Source organism: Leptonychotes weddellii, chromosome 6 (assembly GCF_054177405.1).
Source record: "Leptonychotes weddellii isolate Sample4059 chromosome 6, ASM5417740v2, whole genome shotgun sequence".
Taxonomy (NCBI): domain Eukaryota; kingdom Metazoa; phylum Chordata; class Mammalia; order Carnivora; family Phocidae; genus Leptonychotes; species Leptonychotes weddellii.
The window spans coordinates 35,542,521-35,561,614 of record NC_138374.1 but is presented as its reverse complement, the minus strand read 5'-3'; the positions used below and the strand labels follow the sequence as shown (position 1 = coordinate 35,561,614).

General features: G+C 38.1%; 1 protein-coding gene across 8 annotated transcripts in view; it reads left to right on the top strand.

The window, feature by feature from the left end:
* MARCHF8 (membrane associated ring-CH-type finger 8) overlaps positions 1-19,094 on the top strand; it is a 159,382-nt gene that overhangs the window by 68,529 nt on the left and 71,759 nt on the right. Inside the window, exon 1 of one of the 8 annotated variants that reach the window (XM_031038881.2) lies at positions 6,302-6,700. The exons of the other annotated variants lie outside the window; for them this stretch is intronic. The gene's annotated coding sequence lies outside the window, so the exon portion shown is untranslated. Of the gene's footprint in view, positions 1-6,301; positions 6,701-19,094 lie in introns of those variants that run through there. 8 annotated transcript variants of the gene reach the window in all.

Sequence of the window (19,094 nt, the reverse complement as noted above, 5' to 3'; positions counted from 1 at the left end):
TTGTGATTCCACTCCCATTCTCTCTCTGGATGCTTTCCGGTTCCACTGTTAATAGTTGGATGTTACACACACCTCTACATTTGTGTGTTCATGCATACACACGTAGCCACACACATAACCTGCTGCTGTTGGAGGCAGACCGGAGAGCGCTTACCCCGTGCCCCACGTTGGCAGTGCAGCCGCTGTTACTAGTGCAGATGTCGTTACGTTTGACAGCGCGTCATCATGGCTTGGGCACCAGGATGGTCATTGTCACCCACGCTGCTGTTAGTTTTCTGGTTAACAGATTCTGCTTCCTGTGCTGCCAACTCCTAGAAATTTTATTGTTCTACAGAGCCTTTTTGAGAAGTGTCTATTTATAGCTCCCCTATTTTATGCAGCGTAGTGTGAGTGATGCACATCATGTTGTCCTCCAAACCACAACTCTTCTCATGCTCCGTGGCCTTATTTGGATTAAACCTGGGCTCTTGCTTTACAGTGAATTGTTGTTCCTCCCTCCCCTCCCTGCAGCCCACCCACAGAGATTTCTTGGTCCTCTTGGTCCCTTTTGTAAACAGGCCTTTGGCAGGTCTGGCCCAGCCAGTGTCCTCAGTCGTGTGCAAAATCTGTCTTCCTAGAATGGTCCTAGTGTAGACTCAGCTAGGAGTTATGCTTCAGTGGAATAAAATTGTATAAAAGTGACTTTTTTTTTTTTTAGATTTTATTTATTTATTTGACAGAGAGAGAGCACAAGCAGGGGAGTGGCAGGGAGAGGGAGAAGCAGGCTCCCTGCTGAGCAAGGAGCCCCACATGGGACTGGATCCCAGGACCCTGGGACCATGACCTGAGCTGAAGGCAGACGCTTAACCAGCTGAGCCACCCAGGTGCCCCTAGAAGTGATTTTTTTAAAAGAGATTTTATTTATTTGAGAGAGAGACAGGGAGAGAGAGAGAGTGCACAAGCATGGGGAGGGGCAGAAGGAGAGGGAGAAGCTGATTCCCTGCTGAGCAGGGAGCCTGATGTGGGGCTCGATCCCAGGACCCTGGGATCATGACCAGAGCCGAAGGCAGACGCTTAACCGACTGAGCCACCCAGGCGTCCCTCTTTAATATCTTTTAACATATAGGTTTCTCTTCTTATTTATTTACTTTGTTCTTGAAACATATTTGCTGAAGAAATCCTGTCACTTGGAGTTGCCCATACCATGAATTTTGCTGAATGCATCCCAGTGGTGTCATTTAACGTGTTTCTCCCCCTAACCCCTTATTTCCTGTAAACTGAATGTTAATTTTAGAGACTTGATTTGATTTAGGTTCATTTTTGTTCCAAGAATATTTCATAGAGAGTGGTTTCCAACAGCATTTCATGCCTGATTGTTTTTTCTTTGTGATGTTAATGGCCACTTGTAATTTGCATAGATCCATTACTTAATCAGGGGCTTGCAAGATGTTGCTGTTCTGATTTCATCATTCCTTCATTTATTAGCTGTAATACATCTTAGAGAAGTTTCCCTTTATTAAGTATTAGTTACTCAGAGGTAACAGTTCATATGGGACACAAGTTAAATGAATGTTTTTTTCTCTTTATTTATAACTCTTGGAGAGTTCTTAATATCTCCAAAGATGGTAAATGATGTTTTTTCTTCATTTTTAAAAACTATTATGAACACATGAATTTTAACATATTTGATTATTTTTTAAGTCCATCACAGTTATTCTTATTGATCATGTTGTCCCATCTTTGTCCAGTGAGAGCACCTTCAGATTGGCTCCTGGGTCCTTTTGACATGGACTCCTTTGACGTTTATATCTATAAATATTATTACTAACAATATGATAACTAAAAATGGTTTAAGAATTAAAGAACATTTTTCTCTGATTCTTTTTTCTACTCTTAGGATAGTATCCTCAAGGGATATATGGTGAAATTGTGTTTGAAGTCATTTGAAATAATTCCTTTTTGTATGATTATACCACTGATTATATAAATATTTAGGTTTGTTTCATTTTGCTTTTGAATTTTAGGAATTAAAAAGTTTTTTTGTCTTTTGTGTCTTTGCTTAATAATTATGGAAAACATGTTCATGGTCCCAGAGTCTATGGAACAAGGCAGGATCAGAAAACCCTATCTGATCCTTGTTCCCTCCGTTCTGGTCTTCTCTCCCTATCATTTCATTTAAAACATGTAAGTAAGTGTGCATGCATGCAGGTGCACTCACAGGTACATATTTATTTCTGCCTCTCAACCCCATCTTAGATGAATGGTAATATACTATATATAATTTTCTCTCCTTGCTTTTTACTCTTCTTGTTATTTCTTGGAGATCATACAATGCAAGTATATAGAGATATTCTTTGTCTTGTTTACAGCTATATCATATTCCATTGTGTGAATGTGATGTAGTTTATTCACCTAGTCCTTTTTTTTTTTTAAGATTATTTATTTATTTATTTGACAGAGAGAGACACACAGAGAGAGGGAACATAAGCAGGGGGAGTGGGAGAGGGAGAAGCAGGCTTTCCACAGAGCAGGGAGCCCGATGTGGGGCTCGATCCCAGGACCCTGGGATCATGACCTGAGCCGAAGGCAGATGCTTAACGACTGAGCCACCCAGGCGCCCCGACACCTAGTCCTTTATTAATGGACATTTTGTCTTTAGTCTCTTGCTGTTACAAATAGTGCTGTAGTGTATAACTGGAATATCTGTATAGTTTTGAATTTTTGCTACCGTACAGGGAAATTTAAGTAGAATAACTGACTGTAGGAAGCATACAGATGCAAGGTTACTGCCACTGACAGATTGTTCTGTCAGTCTGTAGTGGGGAATGTAGGAGGCCGATCTTTTGACCTAGAGTAGGAGTCTTTTTGAATATGCTTCCACTGATTGGAGTTCCAGATCATTGTTCTTTTTTTTTTTTTTTTTAAGATTTTATTTATTTATTTGTCAGAGAGAGAGACAGAGAGAGAACAAGCAGGGGGAGCAGCACGTAGAGGGAGAAGGAGGCTCCCCGCTGAGTAAGGAGCCCGATGAGGGACTCCTCCCAGGACCCTGGGGTCATGACTGAGATGAAGGCAGACTCTTAACCAGCTGAGCCACCCAGGCGTCCCAGATAATTATTCTTGTGTAAACTACATCCAGACGGTCGCTTGTATTTTTTAGTTTCAGTTTCTTTAAAGTAGATTGAGACTTTAGAAATTTTTGAAGCAATCTGAGCACAGAATTCCAGCATTTTAGAGTACTTTTTTTCCTAGTCTCTTGTAGTTGTCTTACTTAAACCCATTTGCCAGAAAATTTTGAGGGAAATAATATGCCTTCATAGATAATTTCCAAAGTAGTCAACTTAGTTTTTATGGGAATAGTAATTTCTTATTTTTGTAGCCACATTTTTGCTTATTTGTTATTAGTTTACATAGTATTAAATTATACAATTGCAATCATGAGTACAACTGACATAAACAGGTTTGGGTATGTTAGAAGAAAATTTTCCACAGGCAGTTTACTGATCTAGTCGGCTTTCATTCAGCAATTTATGAATTGGCAGCATCCAATCTAGCAGATTGAAAGAGCTGTACAAGGAGATTTTTATAGATCAAAGTGAGCAGGAACCAAGGAAGTTATACTGGCCATTTGCTGATTGGTTAGAGCAGGGTTACTTTCCTTATATGGAGCAAAGGGAAGTCTTGGAGCCAGGTTAGGTAACTTGTGCTGAACAGACAGTTGCTGATTGGTTAACCTAGACCTTCCTTTTCTGGAAGAGATGAACATAGAGATTTAGTTAAGTTTTGGTTTGTTGACATAGGGCTTATCTTGAGCGATTCCTTTTTGGTTCTATTCTGGTTATTTTAACAGGTATAAACAGTAGATTTTTGATATGCACATAACTGGTGGGAGCAGAAATGTGCACATTACTGAGATTTGCTTACTAAATGTGAATAGTCTGTATGTTCTAGGTATTAGGCAGTATATTTTAGGGAGGGGATGGCTAGAAACAGTCCCCTTCTAACATTTCTCGGTTCCCTGTAGGATCCTGGCACTTAGAAGGTGCTCAGAAAATGTTGATGAGCCATGTCAGTGTTTGGGCCATACTAGCTTTCTTATTCCTATGAAAATACATGTCTCTCCATTTGTTTGATTAGTTTAATTGATTCAGATATTTTATGTCTTCCCAAAGAGAAGGCATTTATAATGAGGTGAAAATCTCTGAGAATTGGTAGTTGACTTTAAAAACAAATAACCATTTCCTGATTTACATTTATATTACTTTTAAATTAGGCCTGGGGTTATTATTTTGATGATTGACTGAAATATTTTTTTCTCTAACTATAGTTTTTTCACTAGAAAATGCTATCTAGAGGGAGAAAACTAAAAAGAATGGGCTCCAGGATCATAAAACAAATAGTATACCCAAGTTTTTTATATTTAACCACCCATATGCAAATTAATATTAAAATTACTAATTTTTTTTTTTTAAGATTTTATTTATTTGAGAGAGAGAGAATGAGAGACAGAGAGCACGGGAGGGAAGAGGGTCAGAGGGAGAAGCAGACACCCCGCTGAGCAGGGAGCCCGATGTGGGACTCGATCCCGGGACTCCAGGATCATGACCTGAGCTGAAGGCAGTCGCTTAACCAACTGAGCCACCCAGGCGCCCAAAATTACTAATTCTTAATTGACTTTAACCACCTTTTGGGATTTTCCATAAGAAAACAGGACCAGGGTTACTTTTCTTTCTTTCAACTTACTGTTTTGTCATGCATTTACCTGCATGTCACAATCAGTGGGGGCAAAAGGTTAGGAAATGAAAGGATTCAAAGTTTAGTCATAAAGAAACACCAGTTAAAATTACAGAAGTATTTCACCACTGTTCTATATAGAACACTGTAGGGAATGCTAAAGAAATATGTAATGATTCAGAGAGAATTCAGCCGTTTAAGTAAACTAAGCTTTATATGCATGGGAATAATCTAAAAGTATATAGTATATTATATTAGGGTTCTCCAAATGTGTCTATCTATCTGTCTGTTTATCTATCTATCTATAGGGTTCTCCAAATATATTATATATATGATATATATGTGTGTGTGTACACACACATTTGGATATATCATATATATATTATATGATATATATATATATATATATATATCTCCTATTGGTTCTATTTTCATACATATATAAAGAGAGAGATAGAGACAGGGAGACAGAGACACCGAGAGAGATTGAGATTGAGATTTTGATTGATTTTGAGAAATTGGTTCATGTGCTGTGGAAGCTGGCAGGCTGGGAATCCGGAGAAGAGTTGATTCTGGGATTCAAGTCTGAAGGTATTCTGTTGGCAGAATTCTCTCTTCTTCTAGGGGAGGTTGGTCTTTTTTAAAATTAAGGCCTTCAAGTGATTAGATGAGGCCTACTCATGTTATGGAAAGTAATTTCCTTTACACAAATTTTACTGACTTAAATGTTAATCATATCTGAAAGTAATACCTTCACAGAAACATCTAGAATAATGTTTGACCAAGTATCTGGGTACTGTTGCCTAGTCAAGTTGACATAAAATTAGCCATTGCATATATTGAAGGACTGTTTTGTTCAAACTGTAAAGAATATTGGGTAAGTGCAATGGGTGGTATTAAAGGGGGAACTTGCTTGCTGTTTATTTCTTGTAGAGGAGACAAGCTTTAAAATGTGTTCTGAAGGCCAGGGAGTTTATGGCCCAGTGTACACAGTATGGAGAGCATCCCAAGAGGGTAGATGAGAATGAACAAGGGTAGAGTTGACTGTGGCATGTACAGGGGTCCTTGAGAAGATTTGTCCTGGCTGGACAGACATATCTTAGAAGGTGAGGGAGGTAAGACTGAAGAGTGAGGCAAGCCCCACTCTGGTTTCTGCACTTCACTGCAGTAAGTTGAGAAGGTGCTTGCTCCAGCCTAAGATGACAGCTGGCTTGGTGCAGGGCTGTCTGCACAACCAGCATTATATTCTATATTATGTGATGTGAAAAGAATTCCTTTTGCAGGAAGCATTTCAGATGAAATATAATTGCCTTAGATTTTTTTGTTGTAAAATGTGTTCCTCTATCGACTTAATAAAGATGCTTCAAAAGATCCATGTATTTGTGAAGAAACATGATAACTTCATATGTGAATTGCTGCCAGAGGTAATTCCAGTCTTTAAGCCTTGAAATATTTTTGGATCCTTTATTCTGAAATAGAAATAGTGCCCAGTAACTTTTTTTTCAAATTACAAATTAAATAACCTAATTAAATTTTTAAATGTAATAAGTATAAAAATACTTTGTGGTATAAAAAAACCCCTCTATCAATAAAAATAATAATTATTATCAGAGAGGAAAATAGCACAAATAGTGGTAGTTTGTTACAAAATAGCCCCTAATGAATTCTCTCTCTGTCCATATCTCTGCCTCTTTGCAATGTGAATCTGCTTGTTTCTTCCATCAAGTGGTAGAGTCTGTTTCTTCACCCCTGATGCTGGGCTTTGACATGTGACTTGAACTGGCCAGTGGGACATCAGCAGGCATGATCCAATCAGAGGCACCATGTGCAGTGAGTCACCCCTCTCAAGCCTCCCCTCTTGGAGTGCTGCTTGCTACTACATAAAGAAGTTTAGGAGGAAGTCCACACGCAAAGGGAGGCTCAGCCTTCCCCACTGAGCCCCGTCCCTGTCTGACCTGGACCCAATGCAGCAGCATGAGTAAGTCAGGTAAGGTCAGCAGAAGCCAACCCATGGAATTGTGAGAAATAGGAAATCATTGCTGTTGAAGCAACTAAATTTTGGGTAGTTTGTTTCCCAGCCATAGCAAACAGAAACATCCTGTGATAAATGGCCAGAATATATCTCTGTATTCTAGTCATGGTTCTATTACTGAACCCTCAAGTTGCCCACAGTCCAGTGAGGGAGGCAGAAATATAAGTAGGTCACTTTGTTACAGTGTGGTGAATGCCCAGGAAGGGCTCCGGGCTGCTGTGACCTTGATCTCTCCTCTGTCCCTCTTTCCTCATCTCTAAGGATCAGGCACTGTTCTCTGTAGGACAAGCTTTGAAGAGCAAATGGAGGAACTAGAGGAAGTAGACTATTTCTGTACTTCATTGAAAGTGTTTTCTATCTCTAAACTCAGTCAGTCTCACACTTCCGTTTCTTAGAAGTGAAACGCTGAAAGAACCCCAACAGATCTCTTTCCCTTTTGTTAACTGAGTGTTTTCAGTATTTTTTTTTTTTTAAAGATTTTATTTATTTATTTGAGAGAGAGAGAATGAGAGAGAGCGAGTACATGAGAGGGGGGAGGGTCAGAGGGAGAAGCAGACTCCCTGCTGAGCAGGGAGCCCGATGCGGGACTCGATCCAGGGACACCAGGATCATGACCTGAGCTGAAGGCAGTCGCTTAACCAACTGAGCCACCCAGGCGCCCCAGTATTTTTTTTTTTTTAAAGATTTTATTTATTTATTTGACAGAGAGAGACACAGCGAGAGAGGGAACACAAGCAGGGGGAATGGGAGAGGGAGAAGCAGGCTCCCCGCAGAGCAGGGAGCCCGATGCGGGACTCGATCCCAGGACCCTGGGATCATCACCTGAGCTGAAGGCAGTCACTTAACCAACTGAGCCACCCAGGCGCCCTGTTTTCAGTATTTTTGTATTTGTCCTGTGAGCAAGGGAATGCCCATGAGCATTCCTCCTTAACTTTCCTCAGGTTCAGAATCTTTTGGAAAATCTGGATGTTAGTCCAGGTCCTTCACCCAGTAATCCTCCTTGGTTCACCTAATTCACACACATGATGGAGTGGTTCTGCTGAGGTCTCCCAGGGTCATTGGAGAAGATGGTAGTCACTGTCTTTAGCTGAGTCCCATCTGCCCCACGTTATTTTCTCCCTTACTTGCTCTGTTGCTCTGCTCCTTGGGATTCTCAGTGACACATACTGGCCTTTAAGTCTGCAGCACATCTCTTGCCCATCATTTGCTTTTTTTTTTGTTTTTAAGTTTATTTAAGTAATCTCTACACCCAACGTGGGGCTCAAACTCAACCCTGCGATCAAGAGCCGCATACTCCATCAGCTGAGCCATCCAGGTACCCGCCCCACCCACCACTTGCTTTTGGCTAAGAACGTAGCAGCCGGATCCATCAGTTTTCCTTAGAGGCCCACTCTCCTCCCAAGGGGCAGCATTGTTGGGCATACCTGGAGTCCACTCTTCCCCTCTTCTTGAATCATCTACTGGAATAGTTTAAAGATATGACTCTAAGTTTTATAGAGCTGTAATAGTTAAAGGATATGTTATATATATAACACGTAGTTATAATAGTTTAAAGTTAGGGACTACAGTTCTAAAACAGTATTTTTCTGTGGTTTATGTTATAAATTTGCAAGTGAACTCAATGATAGTTAAATATCTTATAAGTTAGACAACTATCTGAAGCATGTCTTATTGCCTTAAAATAACCACTTTTGAAATATATAGATTATTGTCTTTCTTGAATTTTTAGCAAATATATCCATTACTTTGGTCAAATGATACTTCATATACATAAAAGTTCAGGAAAAAGCATGTTACTATTTAATACTTCACATGTGGATTCCATGTTATCTTCTGTATCCATGGTGATTATAACGCTTCTCTACCATAACAAAGCCAGCAACACGCTTGGTTTTAACTTTGTTTTTCCAATAGCAGTGCCACAGTGAGATAAAAAAAGAAAAAAACCTATGTATTTTAGGTTCAACTTATAACTCACCGCAGGCTACCATATTTGGTGAAATATAGCTATGAAACCTTGGGCAAGTGGCTTAACCTTCTCTAGGCCATGTGTAAAATGGCGATAAAACAGTTTCTCTACCTCCTGGCACTGCTGTGAGAATTAAATGAGTTAATGCACGTGAGGCACTGAAGTTTTTGCGGGTGCTTTCATCTGTTGTTTTTCCTCCAGCATTATTATCCACAGGTGTTATATCTATACTTTTCACCCTTTTTTTTTTTTTTGCTTTATCATGTTTATACTGTTTATACTTTGAATTTCATTTTCTACTTTGGCATTGCTTATGTATTTTTTAAAATATAACATTCATTAATTTTATCCTTTATTACCTCTAGTCATGCTCTGAATTAATTTAGGAGATTTAAAAATTAACAAACTATTGTCTTTAATTGTTTCTGAGTTTCTGAGTAAACTTTAGTCTGTGGGATATGTTTGTGTGTTTTATGATTTCTTCACTTTTGGAAATTGCATATAAATTTTCTGGTAGTTACTGCTTTATTCTGTTGCATTTAAATTTTTAAATTCATTTTATATTTTAAAAGAACTCATTGTCTTTGAAGTTCAATCTTAACAGGTAAGTTTATTTATTTATTTATTTATTTTATTTATTTTTATTTTTATTTTTTTAAGATTTTATTTATTTACTTGACAAAGAGAGAGAGTTAGTGAGAGCAGGAACACAAGTGGGGGAGTGGGAGAGGGAGAAGCAGGCTTCCCGCCGAGCAGGGAGCCCGATGCGGGGCTCGATCCCAGGACCCTGGGATCATGACCTGAGCCGAAGGCAGACGCTTAACGACTGAGCCACCCAGGCGCCCCAACAGATAAGTTTAAATAACAGCTTTGTCTCAGACTGTTTTCTAGGGAGTGGCATATGGAGACTTTGTGCTGTTACTCTATCATCTTCCCTAAAATCCTCAAAACCATGAAGTTTAATTTTGGTCTTTCAGTAAAGAGTAGGAGTAGGGTAATCTTTATACCTTAAGGTTTTTGCCTTGCTACCCAGTGCTCTAGTGAGGGCTAGTTGGTGGCCCACGTGTGAGCTGCTTGTGGGAGAGCTTTCTTCCCTAGCTTCGTCAAAGGAATAAGGCTTCGAGGTGATCTTGTTAATGTGATAGCATGTTTTGTGCCCTTGTTTAACCATGTATATATGTCTTTTGTAGCTTGGATTACTATTTTGCTTTGGATTTTTGACTCAAAGATCGTAATTTTTCATTTGTAACTTACGAAACTTGTTTTCTTTTGTCTTAAATGTGCAAATAAATGCTCACTCCAAATTTAAAAAAAGTTTTTATCAGTAATTCCCAACAATTTGTAATTGTGGCCTTTTAGAATTCTTTTTTTTTTTAAGACTTTATTTTTAAGTAATCTCTACATCCAATGTGGACTTGAACTTACAACCCTGAGCTCAAGAGTTGCATGCTCTACCAAGCGAGCCAGGTGCCTCTAGAATTATTCTTAAACCACGTGGATTACATTTCACTATATTTGAATTATATTACAACTTTGAACTTAGTCTGATGTGTTCATCTGTTGCAACCATTTAAAGATCAATTGTTTATTCCCAATGGATATTGTACAAGAATGAAAAATAGTGTATTTGTGTTACTGTTTTCTAAATTTCCACTATGGTACTTGATCAGCATTTGAGATAGTGAGCAGTGTTGGTTATAGTTTGAGTTACATATGAAATTCCCAGCTAGTTCTGGCTCTTCTCTGAGAGAGAGTGATCTATTCAACATTTATTGAATGGATTTTATGTGATAGTCATCTGGGTAGAAAGAGGAAATATAAAAGTAAACATGAGATAGGTTATCTGTCTTTGGGGAGATTACAGCCAGTAAGGGAGAAAGTCATTAATTAAAGAATTCAATAAATGTAAAGTTCCAACTGTGATAATTGTCAATGAAATAGAAGTTCTTCATTGATGCTGTGAAGACCTGTAAGTGTGAGATTTCCTCAGGATGGTCCTAGCATGAGGGGAAGGAAGAGCATTGCAGGACAGCATATATAGAGTTCCTGTGGTAGGAAGGAGCTGGGAAGTCTGAGGGGACTGAAATAGGCCACTGTTGCTGGACTGTAGAGGGAGAGAGTGGTACAAAATGAGATTGGCTAGAGAAGTAGTGGTGAAAGCACATAGGGCTTTGTAGACCATGTTAAACAAGCATCTCAGGTATAATTTACATTTTGTAAAATTCATTAAATTCTGTAAAAATTCTGTAAGTGTATACTTCATGAAGTTGATAAATTTGAAGTTATGCACCTATTTTGAGACATTTCCATTGCCCCCAAAAGTTCCCTGGTGCCCATTTGCAGTTAATGCTTGTCCCTACCCCAACACTAGACAAGCACTGATAATGCTGTCTGTCCCCATGAATTTGTCTGTTCAAGAAACTTCATAAAAATAGAGTCATAACATTTGTAGTCTTTTGTGTCTAACTTATTTTACTTTGCATAATGCTTTTGAGGTTCATCCATGTTGTAGCATGCATCATTAGTTTTGTTCATTTTAATTGCTGAATAGTATTCCATTATATGGATATGCTACATTTTATTTATTTATCAGTTTATGGAAATTTAGAATGTTTCCAGTTTTTGACTCTTATGAATAATGCTGCTACGAACATTGATATATAGGTGTCTTTGTGTAGACTTAAGTTTTCATTTTTCTTGGGCTGATTCCCAGGACTGAAAATTTCTGGGTCAAATGATAAATTTATATTTAACTTTCTAAGAAACTGCCAAACTGTTTTCCACGGTGTCTCTATCACTTTACATTCTCACTGGCAATACATGAGGGCTCCGGTTTCTCCACATCCTACAGTCGATAGTGAATGTCTTTTTGACTATCACCATTCTAGTGGGGATATAGTATTATCGTGATTTTAATTTACAGATGATTTCATGAGTTTATTAGCTATTTGTATATATTCTTTGGTTAAAGGTCTCTTAAAAGCTTTTGCCCATTTTTAAATTGAGTTGTTTGTCTTCTTGAGTTGTAGGAGTTCTTTATATATTCTGAATACAGGTCTTTTATCAGTTATATGATTGCCAAATATTTTTTTCACTGTTCAGTTTTCTTAATGATGTCTTTTAAAGCACAAAAGTCTAAAATTTGATCAAGTCTAATTTGTCAGTGTTTTCTTTTTGAGTAAAATGCAAAAAGGTAGTCATTGAAGCCACAGTTACGGGTTACATAACCCAGGAAAAGGGAACACAGAATGAGAAGCAGAGAGAGTAAAATGGAGCTTTGGGGAATCCTACCATTTAATATTCTGTTAAAGGGGGCGCCTGGGTGGCTCAGTCGGTTAAGCGGCTGCCTTCGGCTCAGGTCATGATCCCAGGGTCCTGGGATTGAGTCCCACGTCGGGCTCCCTGCTCAGCGGGGAGTCTGCTTCTCCCTCTGTCCTCCTCCTTGCTCGTGCTGTCTCTCATGCTCTCTCTCCCAAATAAATAAATAAAAATCTTAAAAAAAAATTGTTAAAGGAAACAGATCTACAAAGGTGAAGGACAAGTAGGAGGAAAACTATGAGAATGTTGTGTCATGTAAATCAAAACAAGAGAATATTTGAAGACTAGGAGGGGTAAAGGTGTCAGGTCAGATAACATAAGCACTAGAGAATGGGTCAAAGAAGAAATCAAAAAGTACATGGAAACAAACGAAAATGAAAACACAGCAGTCCAAAACCTTTGGCATGAAGCAAAAGCATTTCTAAGAGAGAAGTTTATAGCAAAGGCCTGCATCAAAAAGCAAGAAAAATCTCAAATAAACAACCTATCCTTACACCTAAAAGAGCTATAAAAAGAACAACACACAAACCCCAAACCAGCAGAAGAAAGGAAGTAATAAAGATTAGAGCAGAAATAAATGATATAGAAACAAAAAACCATAGAACAAATTAATGAAACCAGGAGCTGGTTCTTTGAAAAGATTAATAAAATTGATGAACCTTGAGCCAGGCTCCTCAAAAAAAGAAAAAAAAAGAGAAAGGATTCAAAAATCACAAATGAAATAGAAATAACCAACACCACAGAAATATAAACAAGTGTAAAAGAATATTATGAAAAACTATATGTCAACAAACTGGACAACCTAGTAGAAATGGATAAATTCCTAGAAACATAACCTAGCAAAACTGAAGCAGGAAGAAAGAAAAATTGAACAAACTGATAATAAATTCAAAATGGATGAAAGACCTAAATGTGAGACCTGCAACCATAAAAACTGTAGAAGAGAACACAGGCAGTCACTTCTTTGACATAGGCCATAGCATCTTCTTTCTAGATCTGTCTCCTGCAGTGAAGGAAACAAAAGCAAAAATAAACTGTTGGTACTTCGTCAAAATAAAAAGCTGCACAGCAAAGGAAAATTCAATAAAACTAAAAGACATCCTATGGAATGGGAGCAGATATTTGCAAATGACATATCCAGTAAAGGGTTAGTATCCAAAATGTATAAAGAACTTATAAAACTCAGCACCCAAAAAACCAATAACCCAATTAAAAAATGAGCAGAAGACATGAACAGACATTCTCCACAGAAGACATCCAGATCTCCAACAGACACATAAAAAGATGCTTGACATCACTTATCAGGGAAATGAAAATCAGAATTACAAGAGATATCACCTCACACCTGTCAGAATGGCTAAAATAGAAACAAACAAGTGTTGGGGAGGATGTGGAGAAAAGGAACCCTCTTGCATTGTTGGTAGGAATGCAAACTGGTGCAGCCACTCTGGAAAGTAGTGTGGAGGTTCTTCAAAAAGTTAAAAATAGGGGTGCCTGGGTGGCTCAGTTGGTTAAGCGTCTTCCTTCAGCTCAGGTCATGATCCCAGGGTCCTGGGATTGAGCCCCATGTCGGGCTCCCTGCTCGGCCGGGAGCCTGCTTCTCCCTCTCCCTCTCCCTCTGCTGCTCCCCCTGCTTGTGTTTTCTCGCTCTCTAATAATAAATAAAATCTTTTTTAAAAAAGTTAAAAATAGAACTACCCTATGATGAAGTTAATTGCACTACTGGGTATTTACCCCCAAAATATAAAAACACTAATTCAGAGGGATACATGTACCTCTATGTTTATAACAGCATTATCTACAATAGCCAAATTAGGAAGCAGGCCAAGAGTCCATTGATGAATGAATGAAGAAGATGTGGGGTGTGTGTGTGTGTGTGTGTGTGTATACATACATACACAATGGAATATCATTCAGCCATAAAAAAAACAAAATCTTGCCATCTGCAATGACATGGTTAGAGCTAGAGGTTATAATGCTGTGAAATAAGTCAGTTAGAGAAAGACAAATACCAAATACCATACGAATTTACTCACATGGAATTTAAGAAACAAAACAAGCAAAGGGAAAAAATAGAGAGAGAGAGACAAGAGTCTTAAGTATAGAAAATAAACTGATGGTTACCAGAGGGGTGGAGGGTGGGAGGGATGGGTGAAATAGGAGATGGGGATGAAGGAGGACACTTGTCTTGATGAGCACTGGGTAATGTATGTAATTGTTGAATCACTATGTTGTACACCTGAAACTAATACAACACCTATTTAACTCTCCTAGAATTAAAAGAAAAACCAATAACATGAGAGCTAGAAAATGTCCTTTAGGCTTAACAGCATAGAGAACACTGTTGACTTTACTGTATTGAAGCCAGATTGCAGTGAGATGAAATGTGCATAGAAAGTGAAGAAATGACAGTTTAGAAGAGCTCTAGAGTATACAAGAGCTCTGTTTTGCTGTCAAAAAGTAGGATATATGGGACAGTCCAAACTGTGGATCAGAGATTGTAGCACTCAAAGTCCTATAACTGTGCTCCACTTCTCCACAACCATTGTTTTGCTCCCCAGGGTGGCTGTGTATATCTCAGTTGTGTCTTCTCCTAGTTGCCTGGATATTCTCAAATGATATGCTTATCCTTTTTTTTGACTTATAAGTATTAGAAATTTTCTGTTGACTTCCTTTCATACCCCACCTCTCTTTTCCCAATCCTCCTGATTTGCTTATATCACAGTGTTGTTTATAGCATTAAAGTGTTTACATCATTATCAGTATTAAATATTGTTCAGTTTAGAGCTGAATGATTACATTTTCACTCTGCTGTAGTTTTGTTGTTAATTACTTTTTATTTTCACTTGTATGATTTTTATTATACTTATCCTCAGTTCTCTAAGGTATCCATGATATTATCTGTTATTCTGTCTTCCCTGTTGAGACTTCTTTTGTTCTGGAGACCTGTCCCTGGAAGTGTTCCATATGTCTGTTCCATTCTGTACTATACTTCCTAGGCCTGCTGTGTAGCTATAAGCCTGGAACTTCACTTTGTGTGCTTCTCCTAAGTTATAATGACTATTTTGTGCATTCTGTGTTTTTCTCTTCCTTGATTTAGTCCTTTATTTCACTAGAGTACATCTTCCCGGAATTTTTTTTAAGAAGGTGTGTGGGAAATTTATATTCTGACTTCACTCATACCATGAGATACCGTTATTCTCTTTTCTCATTTATTTGATAGTTTGGCTGGATATGAAATTCAGTGTGGAAATATTCCCTCAGAGCTTTGAAGGCATTATGCCTCTGTCCTCTAGATCCATTGGTGCTGGTGCTGTTGAGAGGTCTAATTCCATTTGATGTATTTATCTCTTTGGGATGTAATACCCCCTACTCCCTGGTCCTCACTCCCCCCCACCCTTTCCTGAGGACATTTTCTTTTTCAGATTTTTCTTTGCCCTTGGTATCCTGGGGTTTTATGATCATATGTGTTCATGTGGACCTTTTAAAATTTTGTCTTATTTTCTTTTTAAAATTCAGTTCATTGTACTAGGTGCATACTGGGCTGTTTCAATCTGGGGACTTGCATCTTTCAGTTTGGGGGAACTTCTTGTATCATTTCTCTCATTATTTCCTTCCCTCTGTTTTCTCTGCTCCTCCTTTCTGGAACTCCGTTTGGGTCAGATGTTGGAATTTCTAAACTGATCTGCATATATCCTTATATCCTCAGATCCTTCTGTCTTCTCTGTCTTATTTTCTCTTGCATACTTTTGTACTTTTTTGGGCAAGCTCTGTGACTTGATTTTCTAAACCTTCTGTTGAATTTCTAATTTTGCTTATAATTTTTAATTTTCAAGAGTATTTTTTTCTTTTTCATATTATCATATTTTAGCTCTGTGGATGGTATGTCATCTGTACATCTCAGAGGATATTGACTGACTTACTTAAAGGAGTTTTAAAAACTTTAGAAAATTATCTTTATGCCCCCTAGTTGTTGTTGTTGTTTTGTATGTATTATTTTGGTTACTTTCATTTGGAGCTCTTCTTCCAAGTTTGATCAGTAAATAAGAAAGGCCACGAACATTTTCTGTGAAGTGGGGGAACAGAGGTTGGATTGCATTAAATTGAATTGTGAAAGGCAAGAAAGTGAAGAACATTGTGCACAGGTCAGAAAGTTTTGTCGTAGAGGGAAACAGGATAGGAGAATTGGAAGCGTTTTTATTTTTGTTTTTAAAATGGGAGATCCACAAAGTACTTTAAAATTATTTATTGATGTGGAATTTAATAAATCTTTAGTAGCATCTAGTATTTCCTTGGAAAACTTACTTTGTTGATGTGAAGGAACCTTTGAAAGGAGAGGATCAAAGTATGAGGTAGGAGGATCGCTGATAAGTGAGGCCACTGAATAACCAGATGAAGAGGAGGGCAGAGAGCCCAGGTACATTCCCAGAGCAGGGGTCTCCTTTTCCTTTAAATCACATAATATAATTTACATAACTCATGAAAGCGTTGGGGACAATAGGCAAGTTTATGTGATTGGTGGCAGGAAATTGAGGAGCTTTTATAGTAAATGCAGTTTGAACAGCAAAAGTGCCTAATCTCATGGTCAGACCCTGGGCACATGGGCTTTCTTCACAAATAGACATCTCTTGTTAAGAGAGAACAATTGATTCTCTTGGTGGAAAGAAGGCATCTACTATTTTGGAACAAGATATAACCATGATTAGAAGGAAAACACATTTATTGAGTCCATGTTTATTCTTTTCTGTGTTCTGTGAAAGATGATGGTTCCTGCCACAGATATGTTTCTGCCATAGTAACAGGGATAAACATACACTGAAAAAAAAAAAAAAAAGCAATGTAAGCAACAGATGGCTTTCTAAGTGTTGGACAGATGCTCAGATTTATTAACAGTGGATGAGTAGTAACCTCCTCTGTCTGCCGTATTATAATACTAGACTCCTGTTTGCTACATATTCATGTTCTGAGTCTCCATTTCTGCTGGTGTGTAATAGCCATTCCATTTTGTGAGAAATATACAAACTAGAAATAGTGTGACATGAAAATATTAATGAAGTCTTACTATGTGTAGGATATGAAATAATGCAGTCTCCAAAATCAGTAACTTTAGAATGAAAGTCAGACATAATAAAACACTGTGAAGAAAGGTAAACTGTTACCACAATGCACAATGCTGTTTTTATTTTATTTATTTATTTTTAAAGATTTTATTTATTTATTTGAGACAGAATGAGAGACAGAGAGCATGAGAGGGAGGAGGGTCAGAGGGAGAAGCAGACTCCCTGCCGAGCAGGGAGCCCGATGCGGGACTCCATCCCGGGACTCCAGGATCATGACCTGAGCTGAAGGCAGTCGCTTAACCAACTGAGCCACCCAGGCGCCCTCTGTTTTTATTTTTATTTATGTATTTATTTTTAAAAGATTTATTTATTTATTTGTCAGAGAGAGAGAGAGAGAACACAAGCTGGGGAACAGCAGGCAGAGAAGAAGCAGGCTCCCTCCTGAGCAAGGAGCCTGATATGGGATTCGATCACAGGACCCTGGGATCATGACCTGAGCCAAAGGCAGACGCCTGACCGACTGAGCCACCCAGGCGTCCCGACACAATGTTGTTTTTAAAGGGAGAGAACTGTGCAAAAATATTAAAGGAAATGCTGAAAAAATTGAGAAGGAGCATAAAACGAGCACCATGTGTCCTGAAAAGGCATCTTCCTACTTTATTCATGTACAAATTAACATATTTGTAATTATAATGTGTGTATAATTTATATCATCTGCAAGAGAAACCCATGTTTCTCTTGCTTCTAATGCCTACGTAACATTCCTTTGATTGTACAGCACTGCGATTTAATTAGCTTTTCCCCAATTTGAGGAGATTAAGGGAACTTTGTGTTTTTCTTTGCTGTAAATAATGTTATCGTGAAAATCTTGGGGCTTGTAGATTTTTGTGTATTTTCTCAGGCTAAGCTTCCCAAAGGTAAGCTCTTCCACAGTTTCTCAGCCCTGTTGCTCAACATTTTTCCTGATAGGCATTCTGAGTTTATGATACTACCAGAGGATCATAAGAACATAGGCTCAGCACTTAGTGGTCAGTGGTAGGTTTCGTCATATTTTTTGTAGAATTTTGTGAAGAGAAAAAATGGTTCTTTGAGCTCTTGCTTTTCCCTGATTATTAAAATGTTAAGTGAGGACCTTTGCTGTGTCCTCTTTTGTGAAGCAGCTGTTCCTAAGCCCATTTTATCTGTGGGGATTTTAATGTTTTTGAAAAGCTATTTGTATTAACTTCTTATATATAAAAGATACTGATTTTCTGTCCTATATTCTACAAATGTTTTCCAGTCTTTTTTTTTTTTCCTATTTATTTTTGTTTTTAATTATAGGGTCATATCTATAAATCCTTCTCTTTTGTAACTTTTTTCCATTAATTTGAGGCTTAGGAAGTCAGTCTCCCTTTAGTTCCTTAAGATATTCATCCTTAATGCATTTTATGGTTTTATGTGGATTTTTTAAACATTTAACTTTTATATCCATCAGAATTTATTTCAGTGAATGAAGTGTGAGTCTTAATTGATATTCTTTTCCCTTCCAAATTCTTACCCAGTTATCCCAACATCAGTTAAGAAGTAATTTGTCCCTGAAAACCTACAGCGAATACCATTCTCAATGGGGAAAAACTGAGAGCTTTCCCCCTAAGGTCAGGAACGTGGCAGGGATGTCCACTCTCACCACTGCTATTCCACATAGTATTAGAAGTCCTAGCCACAGCAGTCAGACAACAAAAAGAAATAAAAGGCATCCAAATCGGCAAAGAAGAAGTCAAACTCTCACTCTTTGCAGACGATATGATACTTTATGTGGAAAACCCAAAAGACTCCACCCCAAAACTGCTAGAACTCATACAGGAATTCAGTAAAGTGGCAGGATATAAAATCAATGCACAGAAATCAGTGGCATTCCTATACACCAACAACAAGACAGAAGAAAGAGAAATTAAGGAGTCAATCCCATTTACAATTGCACCTAAAACCATAAGATACCTAGGAATAAATCTAACCAAAGAGG